Source organism: Callithrix jacchus, chromosome 8 (genome assembly GCF_049354715.1).
Source record: "Callithrix jacchus isolate 240 chromosome 8, calJac240_pri, whole genome shotgun sequence".
Lineage (NCBI taxonomy): Eukaryota > Metazoa > Chordata > Mammalia > Primates > Cebidae > Callithrix > Callithrix jacchus.
Window position 1 is genome coordinate 44,228,941 of NC_133509.1, and position 9,791 is coordinate 44,238,731.

Genomic DNA, 9,791 nt, shown 5'->3' on the forward strand with positions numbered 1-9,791 from the left:
GGCCATCTGGCAGGTGTTCCATTCTACCTTCCTCATGGGACCCACAGCCTCTTCATCAGTGATGTCTTCAGGTTCACTGTCCCCAACCTGCTTAGGTGAGTCCAAACTTCAGGAGCTCTGCTAAGGCTGGTGGTCTCTTAATGGCATCCCTCCAGGGTCAGGGGGCTTTAGCTTTCATGCCTCTGCCTATAGATCTGGTGCTCGGGACACTGGAGGGTGGGTGAAAAGGATACTGAAAAAGGGAAATGATTAATGAGAAAGTGACTGTCCCCCACAAGGTCAAATAAGCAAGCTCTTACCTGCCTGTATAAATTAGCTTTTGTTGTAAAATGCCCCGAAAGTGAGTGGCTTAAAATTATAAGCATTCGTTTATTTAGTTCATGGTAATGTGGGTCAGTAACTTGGACTGGACTCAACTGGGTGGTTCTTCTTTTCTTGGCTGGGTTTTCTCATGTGCCTGCAGTTGTGTGTCTGAAGCTGGGGTGGCTTTCTGTTCCATGTGAGTTCCCATCCTCCAAAAAGCTAGCTCAGACTTGTTCATGTGGCTGCTTAGGAGGGTTCTAAGCAATAGGCCAAAAGCCACATTTTCTCTTGAGGCTCACAGCTGGCATAGCTTTGCCTCCACTCTACTCTGTTGGTCAAAGGTGGTTTTGTGGCCAGCCCAGATTCAAGTGGTGTTTATTCAGTTGCCATAACAGAGCATCACAGACTGAGTAGCTTCAACAACAGATATGTATTTTCCTCATGATTCTGGTGGCTGGAAGTTCCAGATCAGGTATCTGCAAGTTGGTTCCATCTGAGGCCTCTGCCTTTGGCGTGCAGCTGGCCACCTCCTCCCTGTGTCCTCATATGATCTTTCCTCTGTGTCCACCTGGGTGTCTCCCTGTGTGTCTACATTTTCTCCTCCTATCAGGACTCCAGACTGGATGAGGGCCCAGTCTAATAATCTCATTTTAACTTTATTGCCTCTTTAAAGGCCCTATTTCCAAATACAGGCACATTCAGAGGAACCGGGGCTTGGGGCTTCAACAGACAAATTTTGTGAGGACACAATTTAGCCCAAACAAGCGGGGAGAAAAACACCATCTCTTGATCTTGAGGAGCTGCAGTAAGATTGAAAAGAAGCATGGACAGTGGGGGGAATAACCGAGATCATGATTGTGAAAAAGTCAACCACGCCGACTGATCCTCCACACCTGGCCTGGTTTGGGCAAAGGCAACACACATGGGCACCTCCTCTCACCAGCTGTACCTTCTCCCTCCTTCCCCTGCAAGCCTTTTCCTGGAGTTTATTGGTGATCCCAAGTCTCCGGCCTGGAAGGGCTACCTCCTCCTGGTGCTGATGTTCCTCTCAGCCTGCCTGCAAATGCTGTTTAAGCAGCAGAACACGTACCAGCTCAAGGTGCTGTAGATAAGGCTGCAGTCGGCCATCACTGGCCTGGGGTACAAAAAGGTGAGCTCTGAGGGACAAGTGCAGGTCTTCCCAGCTGGGAAAAGGAACATAACTGAACTGGTTGGTAGTAATGCTATCAGCAACTGAGAATGCTTTCAGTCCTTACTTATTAGAGTCACTCACGATATCTTCTCACTTCCTTTGTTATTTCTCTTTATTTGTATGTATTTATTTTCTCGAGACAGAGTCTCCACCCACCGTGACCTCCTAGAGTGCTGGGATTACAGGCATGAGCCACCTCACCCGGTCTCCCTTCCTTCTTAAGTCTGAGTCATATTCTGCTGTGCAGATGGATCACACTGTGTTTATCTTTTCATCTGATGGTGGACCCGTCGGTTGATTTTGCCTTTTGTCTGTTGTGAATCGCGCTGCTGTGAGCACAGGTGTGCAAATACCTCCCTGAGTTCCTGCTTTCTATTCTTTTGGGATGGATGGCAGTGGCTTTGTTAGAGCAAATGGTAATGCTGTATGTAAGTGTTTTGAGGGACCACCGTTCATAAAGTGTTTTGTTGTTGTTGTTGTTGAGATGGAGTCTCACTGTGTCACCCAGGCTGGAGTGCAGTGGCATGATCTGGCCTCACGGCAACCACCTCCTCCCAGATTCAAGCCATTCTCTTGCCTCAGCCTCCTGAGTAGCTGAGATTACAGGCACCCACCACCACACCTGGCTCACTTTTGTATTTTTAGTAGAGACAGGGTTTCACAATGATGGCCAGGCTGGTCGCAAACTCCTGGCCTCAGGTGATCGGCTCACCTTGGCCTCCCAGAGTGCTGGGATTACAGGTGTGAGCCACCTCACCTCTTGTAAAGTGTTTTAATCATCCTGTTTTACTGTTCTTCGGCTGTGGTTATAAACTCAGTCCTGCTTCTATCTGCTCCTGCTAAGTGACTCCCCGTAGATGGCCCAGTCCCCACCTCTGTCCAGGAGACAGCATACCTGGAAGTGAAGTTGGGTCAGTCCTGCCTCAGTGCTGCTTCTGTTTTAGGTAAATATCCTGTGGGGTCCGGAGAGAAAATCCCAAGTGCACCTGTGGAACACCATGGGCATTCCCGAACTCAGGAATGTGGGAGAGATGGGGTGTTGGAGGAGAGGTAAACCTGGAAGCTGCTTAGCCCCACTCTGTCCCCTGCCCTGACTTTTTTTTTTAATATTTATTTATTTTTTTTTTTGGGGTCATGGAGTCTTGCTCTGTCACCCAGGCCTGGAGTGCAGTGATGCAATCTTGGCTCACTGCAACCTCTGCCTCCCAGGTTCAAGAGATTATCCTGCCTCATCCACCTGAGTAGCTGGGACTACAGGTGAGTGCTACCACACCTGGCTAATTTTTGCATTTTTAGTAGAGCTGGGGTTTCACCATGTTGGCCAGGCTGGTCTCCAACTCCTGACCCTAGGCGATCCACCCACCTCAGCCTCCCAAAGTGCTGGGATTCCAGGCATGAGCCACCATGCTCAACCAAGCCCTGCTCTGTTCTAATCCCACCACCTGTGGTGTTCACAGAAACAACGGCCCCAGTATGAAGGCTCCCACTCCCTTGCTCCCAGAGTTCTGGGGACCCACAGTAAGGAGTGATTGTTTTCCTCACTCATCTGGATGTGATAAGCCTGGTCAAAGAAGTTTGCTGTTGCTGACTTGCAGCTGGTCAGGCCCCTGCCCTGTGGAAACAGCCCCCACTAAATCCTCATGCCTCACTTTACTCAGCTAACTCAGATCTCCAGCCCTGCCCCAAACTGGGTTAGGCTCCTCCTTGTCATGCCATATGGGAATCTCCCATGTGATACTTTATTTATTTATTTGTTTATTGAGATGGGATCTTATGCTATCACCCAGGCTGGGGTGCAGTGATACAATCTCAGCTCACTGCAACCTCTGCCTCCCGGGTCCAAGTGATTCTCCTACCTCAGCCTACTGAGTAGCTGGGATTATAGGCACATGCCACCAAGGCCTGCTAATTTTTGTATTTTTAGCAGAGATGGGGTTTCTCCATGTTGGTCAGCTGTGTCTCAAACTCTTGACCTTGTGATCCACCTGCCTCAGCCTCCCAAAGTGCTGGGATTACAAGCTTACACTGCCCCTGACCCGTGTGACACTTCAATGAAGTCTGGTGTGTAGGTGATGGCTGCCTGATTACCTTCCCACCACGGGGCAAGGCTAGGGGCTGTGTTGTCTGGAAATTCCTCAGCTCTTTATGCTGGTAAGGGAAGAAAGAAGCGGGGGCCCTCAGGGGACATGTGGTAAGGTTTGGTGGGGACATAGCTCACCAGATTGTACTTGGCATTCCCATGTAACTTGTAACCGCTCTCATAGTAGGTGGCCTAGATCCCCAGGGAGTGGGGGTTGCTCTCTATCACCTCGGGGTGGGGGGAAGAGAAGCTGAGGCTGTACAGACTCAGCAGGCAGGACAGGGAAACCAAGGCCAGGTGCAGTGGCTAACACCTGTAATTCCAGCAGTTTGGGAGTGAGGCAGGTGGACCATTTGAGGTCAGGAGTTTGAGACCAGCTGGCCAACATGGTGAAACCCCGTCTTTACTAAAAATACAGAATTAACCAGGCATGCTATCGCATGCCTGTAATCCTGCTACTCAGTAGGGTGATGCAGGAGGATCACTTGAATATGGGACGCTGAGGTTGTGGTGAGCCAAGATCTGCCATTGCACTTCAGCCTGGGCAACAAGAGCAAAACTCCGTCTTAAAAAAAAAAAAAAGAAAGAAAGAAAACGAACTTGCTCTGCAAATGTGGCTGCAGGTGCAACCCCAATATGTGCCCCCTGCCCTGCTCCTGCTCCAACATCACCCACAACCCCCAGCCATGGATTCAAAGTGCTGCAGTGCAGACAGCATGGATTTGCAGAGCTGTGAGCCTGGGGTCTGTCCTGCAGCAGGAGACACAGAGGAGGGAGCCCTGGGTTTAAGCCAGAAGCAGCCTGTGGTGTTCCCCTGCAGGCCCTGGTCCCCTTGTGTTTTGTGACACTCCCCCATATCCTCACACAAGCTACCCCCATTTTCAGCATGATTACAGATGCTTCTTGACTCATGACGGGGTCATGTCCCCATAAATCTATCATAAATTGGTAATAGCAGCCAAGTGCAATAGCTCACATCTGTAATTCTTCCCTTTAGGAGGTCAATGTGAAAAGATTGCTTGATCCCAGGAGTTCAAAACCAGCCTAGGCAACACAGAGAGATCCTGTCTGTATGAAAAAAAAGTCAAAATATACTAAGTTGAAAATGCATTTATTTATTTTTGAGACAGAGTCTCACACTGTCATCCAGGCTGGAGTACAGTGGTGCAATCTTGGCTCACTGAAATCTCTGCCTATCAGGTTCCAGTGATTCTCCTGCCTCAGCCTCCAGAGTGGCTGGCATTACAGGCATGAGCACTGGGTAAATTTTGTATTTTTAGTAGAGATTGAGTTTCACTATGTTAAGCAGGCTGGTCGCAAACTTTTAACCTCAGGTAATCTGCCTATATCAGTCTCCTAAAGTGCTGGGATTACAGGCGTGAGCCACCGCACCTGGCTTATTTATTTGTTTGTTTTATTTTTGGAGGTGGAGTCTGGCTCTGTTGCCCAGGCTGCAGTGCAGTGATCCCATCTTGGCTCACTGCCTGCAACCTCTGCCTCCCGGGTTCAAGCAATTCTCCTGCCTCAGCCTACTGGGTAGCTGGGACTACAAGCATCCTACCACACCTAGCTAATTTTTGTATTTTTAGTAGAGACAGGGTTTCACCATGTTGCCCAGACTGGTCTTGAACTCCTGAGCTTAGGCAATCTGCCCACCTCAGCCTCCCAAAGTGCAGGGATTACATGTGTGAGCCACCATACCCAGCCCGCAAATGCATGTAATACACCTACCCTAGCAAGCATTGGAGATTAGCCCAGCTGACTTTAGGTTGAGAACAAACCAAGCAATACTAAAAGGAGAACAAAACCCACTCACCCTTCCCCACCTTGGATCATGACTTTGACATTTCAGCGGTCCAGCCTTTGTGAATGTTTGTAGAAATAGATAATAAACTTGGATAAATGTACCCACACTTAAGTGTACAATCAATGGCATTTGGTAGATTCACAACATTGTGCAACCATTGCCACCATCTGTTTCTAAACTTTCTCATCATCCCAAACAGAAATGCTGTCCTCATGAAGCAATAGTTTACCTACTTTTAAATTTTTATTTACTTATTTATTTATTTTGAGACCGAGTCTTGCTCTGTCTCCCAGGCTAGAGTACAATGGCACAATCTCGGCTCACTGCTACTTCTGCCTCCCAGGTTCTAAGCAATTCTCCTGCCTCAGCCTCCGGAGTTGGGATTACAGGCACATGCCACTGCACCCAGCTAGTTTTTGTATTTTTAGTAGAGATGGGCTTTCACCATGTTGGTCATGCTGGTCTTGAACTCCTGACCTCGTCGTGATCTACCCACCTCAGCCTCCCAAAGTGCTGGGATTACAGGCATAAGCCACCATGTCCGGCCTAAATTTTTTATTTTTTAAGAGATGAGGTCCTGCTCTGTTACCCAGGCTGGAGTGCAGTGGCATGATTATAACTTACTGCAACCTCAATCTCCTGGGCTCAAGTATTCTTCCTGCCTCAGCCTCCCAAGTAGATGGGACTACAGGTACAAACAATTGCATGTGGCCAATTTTTATCTTTTTTATAGAGACAGGGTGTCACAATGTTCCCAAGCTGGTCTCAAACTCCTGGGTTCCAGCGATCTTCCCACCTCAGCCTCCTGAAGTACTGGGATTAAGGGCACAAACCACTGCACCTTGCCCTCATGCAATTTATTGAATACTATACTAACAGTGAAAAACAGAAAGGTTGTATCGGTACTGGAAGCACAGTTTCTACTGAATGTGATCATTTTTGTGCCATTGTAAAGTCAAAAAATTATGTGACCATCTGCACTTGCAACTACTGGTAGGCTTAGACACTTGGATTTTAGATCCAGAAACATCCAAACACTTCCTGCTGGGTGGGAGAAGGCTGTAGGGGTCAGAGCTCTTAGCTGCTAGCAAGAGAAACCCACTCAGGCTGAGTTTAAAAACTGAGGCCGGGCACTGTAGCTTATGCCTGTAATCCCAGCACTTTGGGAGGTCAAGGTGGGTGGATCATCTGAGGTCAGGAGTTTGAGACCAGCCTGACCAACATGATGAAATCCTATCTTACTAAAAATACAAAAATTAGCCAGGCATGGCGGCTGTAGTCCCAGCTACTTGGGAGGCTGAGGCAGGAAAATTGCTTGAACATGGGAGGCAGAGGTTGCAATGAGCCAAGATCATGCCACTGCACTCCAACCTGGGTGACAGAGCAAAACTTCATCTCAAGAAAAAAAAGAAAGAAAAGAAAATGAATTTATGGGCAGCTGAGAAAGATCGAGGAGACACAGAGACTAAAGATGACAGGCAGCCAGCTGGACAGCCACAGCCTCATCAAGCCCAAACATGCAGAGGCTGGCCTAGGGGAGTGACAAAGAAATGGCCGGGTGTGGTGGCTCATGACTGTAATTCCAGCATTTTAGGAGGCCTAGGTGAGTGGATCACTTGAGACCAGGAGTTCAAGACCAGCCTGACCAATATGGTGAAACCCTATCTCCACTAAAAATACAAAATTAGCCAGGCATGGTTGCAGGTGCATGTAACACCAGCTACTTGGGAGGCTGAGGCAGGAGAACTGCTTGAGCCTGGGAGGCAGAAGTTGCAGTGAGCTGAGATCACACCACTGGAATACAGACTGTCTCAAAAAAAAAAAAAAAAAAAAAAAAGAACACATAGAGACAATTTCTATGCAGAATTGTGAGTGAGTGTCTCCTTTTGGAGGCAATGTCAGGGGATTTCCGGAATCTGGGAGTGGGCACTGAGCATGTGGCTGAGAATCCTGGACAGCAGCAACATCCAGATGTACTTAGCAGAGGAATCCGGGATGTGCCTGGCTGGGGTATCAACAACGCCGTCAATTCCAGCTGGCTGTTCATGTTGATGCTATACATCCTGTACATGAATTCTCCCATCAGAAACTCTATATAGTTAGAAAGGGAAAGAAGAAAGAAAATCATGCTCCCATTCCCCAAAAGAAAGGGCAAGGAGGAGGGAAGGTGGAAGGGAGCTTCCTGGTGCCGCAGCCTGAATCTCTACTCGTGCTGCTGTCTTCTCACTAGACTCTGTACTTCCAGAAGGGGTTGGAGATGGGCACAACGCCAGCCCCTCCCTCTCTCCAGAAGTGTTCCCAACTCTGACATTCATAGTAAATGCTTCTTTCTGTTCCTCTTTTTTGAGGCAGGTTCTTGCTCAGTCACCCAGACTGTAGTGCAGTGGTGTGAACATGGCTCACTGCAGCCTTGACCTCTTGGGCTCAAGTGATCATCTCCCCTCAGCCTCCTGAGTAGCCAGGACTATAGGCGTACACCACCATTCCTGGCTGATTAAAAAAACTTTTTTTTTTCTGTAGAGACAGGGTCTTACTATGTTGCCAGGCTGGTCCCAAACTCCTGGGACCAAGCAATCCTCCCTTCTCGGCCTCCCAAAGTGGTTGGTGTTACAGGTGTGAGCTGCCACATCTGGCCTCTTTGTTTCTTTAGAGTAGAACCACCCTAGTATGCATCTCTAGCCCATAACTGTTCCCCAGCATTGTTATGTCTTTTAAGCCTCTTTCAATCTCCAAGTTTGTTGGCTGGGTGAGTGCTCACACCTGTAGTCCTGGTGTGAGAGGATTATTTAAGTTCAGAGGTTTGAGACCAACCTGGACAACACAGGGAGACTCCTGTCTCTACAAAAGTTAATTTTCTTTTTTTTAAATCCACCCAGGCTGCAGTGCAGTGGTGTGATCTCAGCTCACTGCAACCCTCGCCTCCTGGGTTCAAGCCATTCTTCTGCCTCATCCTCCCAAGTAGCTGAGATTACAGGCACATGGGACCATGTCCAGGTAATTATTGTACTTTGAATAGAGCCGGGGTTTCACCATGTTGGCCTGGCTGTCCTCATACTCTTGACCTCAGGTGATCTGCCCACCTCAGTCTCTCAAAGTGCAAAGATTGGGATCACAGTGTGAACAACCATGCCCGGCCAAAAACTAAAATTTAAAAAAGAAACAATCTACAAGTTTCTCCTCTATCTCTTTTCCTTTTTTTTTTTTGAGATGGAGTCTTGCTCTGTCACCCAGGCCAGAGTGCAATGGCACAATCTCAGCCCTCTGCAACCTCTGACTCCCGGGTTCAAGTGATTCTCTTGCTTCAGCCTCCTGAATAGCTGTAATTACAGGCATGTGCTAACACACCTGGCTAATTTTTATATTTTTGGTAGAGATGGGGTCTCTCCATGTTGGTCAGGCTGGTGTCAAACTCCTGACCTTGTGATCTGCCTACCTGGGCCTCCCAATGTGCTGGGATTACAGGCCTGAGCCACCTTGCCTGGCCTATCCCTTTTCCTTTCTATGGATTTTGGAAGACTCCACACTGTTGGGCCTGCAGCATTTCTCAAAGTCTGGATTTCCCTGGTGCAGGCGAACCCATTCTCCATCTTTTGTATTCGCAGCATATTTGCAGTTGGATTCATGCTCACCCAATTAGATTAGAGTTTGATCATGTTGGCAAGATTCAGTGGGTGATGTAATTGATCTCTTATTGGTGATGAATACCATCCTATTGTCTCTCTCATTTTGTTAATTTTTAAAATTAGTTTTTTAGAAATAGGGGTCTCATTTTGTCACCCAGGTTGGAGTGCAGTGACTCCACCATAGCTCCCTGAAGACTCAAATTCCTGGGCTCAAGCTATCCACACACCACGGCCTCCTGAGTAGCTGAGACCACACACCACCACACCCAACTTTTTTTGTTTTGTGATGAAGTCTCACTCGGTAGCCCAGGCTGGAGTACAGTGGCGTGATCTCAGCTCATTGCAAACTCTGCCTCCAAGGTTAATGCAATTCTCCTGCCTCAGCACTCTGAGTAGGTGGAATTATAGGCACCCACCACCACACCCAACTAATTTTCATTAGTAGAGATGGGCTTTCACCATGTCTGTCAGGCTGGTCTGGAACTCCTGACCTCAAGTGATCTGCCTGCCACAGCCTCTCCAAGTGCTGGGATTACAGATGTGTGCCACTGCACTGCACCTGGCCAATGCCCAACATTTTCTTTTTTTAGACTGAGTGTTGTTTTGTCACCCATGTTGGAGTGTAGTGGTGCAATCTCAGCTAGCTGCAATCACCACCTCCTGGGTTCAAGCAATTCTGCTGCCTCAGCCTCCTGAGTAGCTAGAATTACAAGCAGGCGGAGAACAACCCAGGATTGGAGCCCGCGTTGAATTCGCAAACGGTGAGTCAGTGCTGCATTTCCAGAC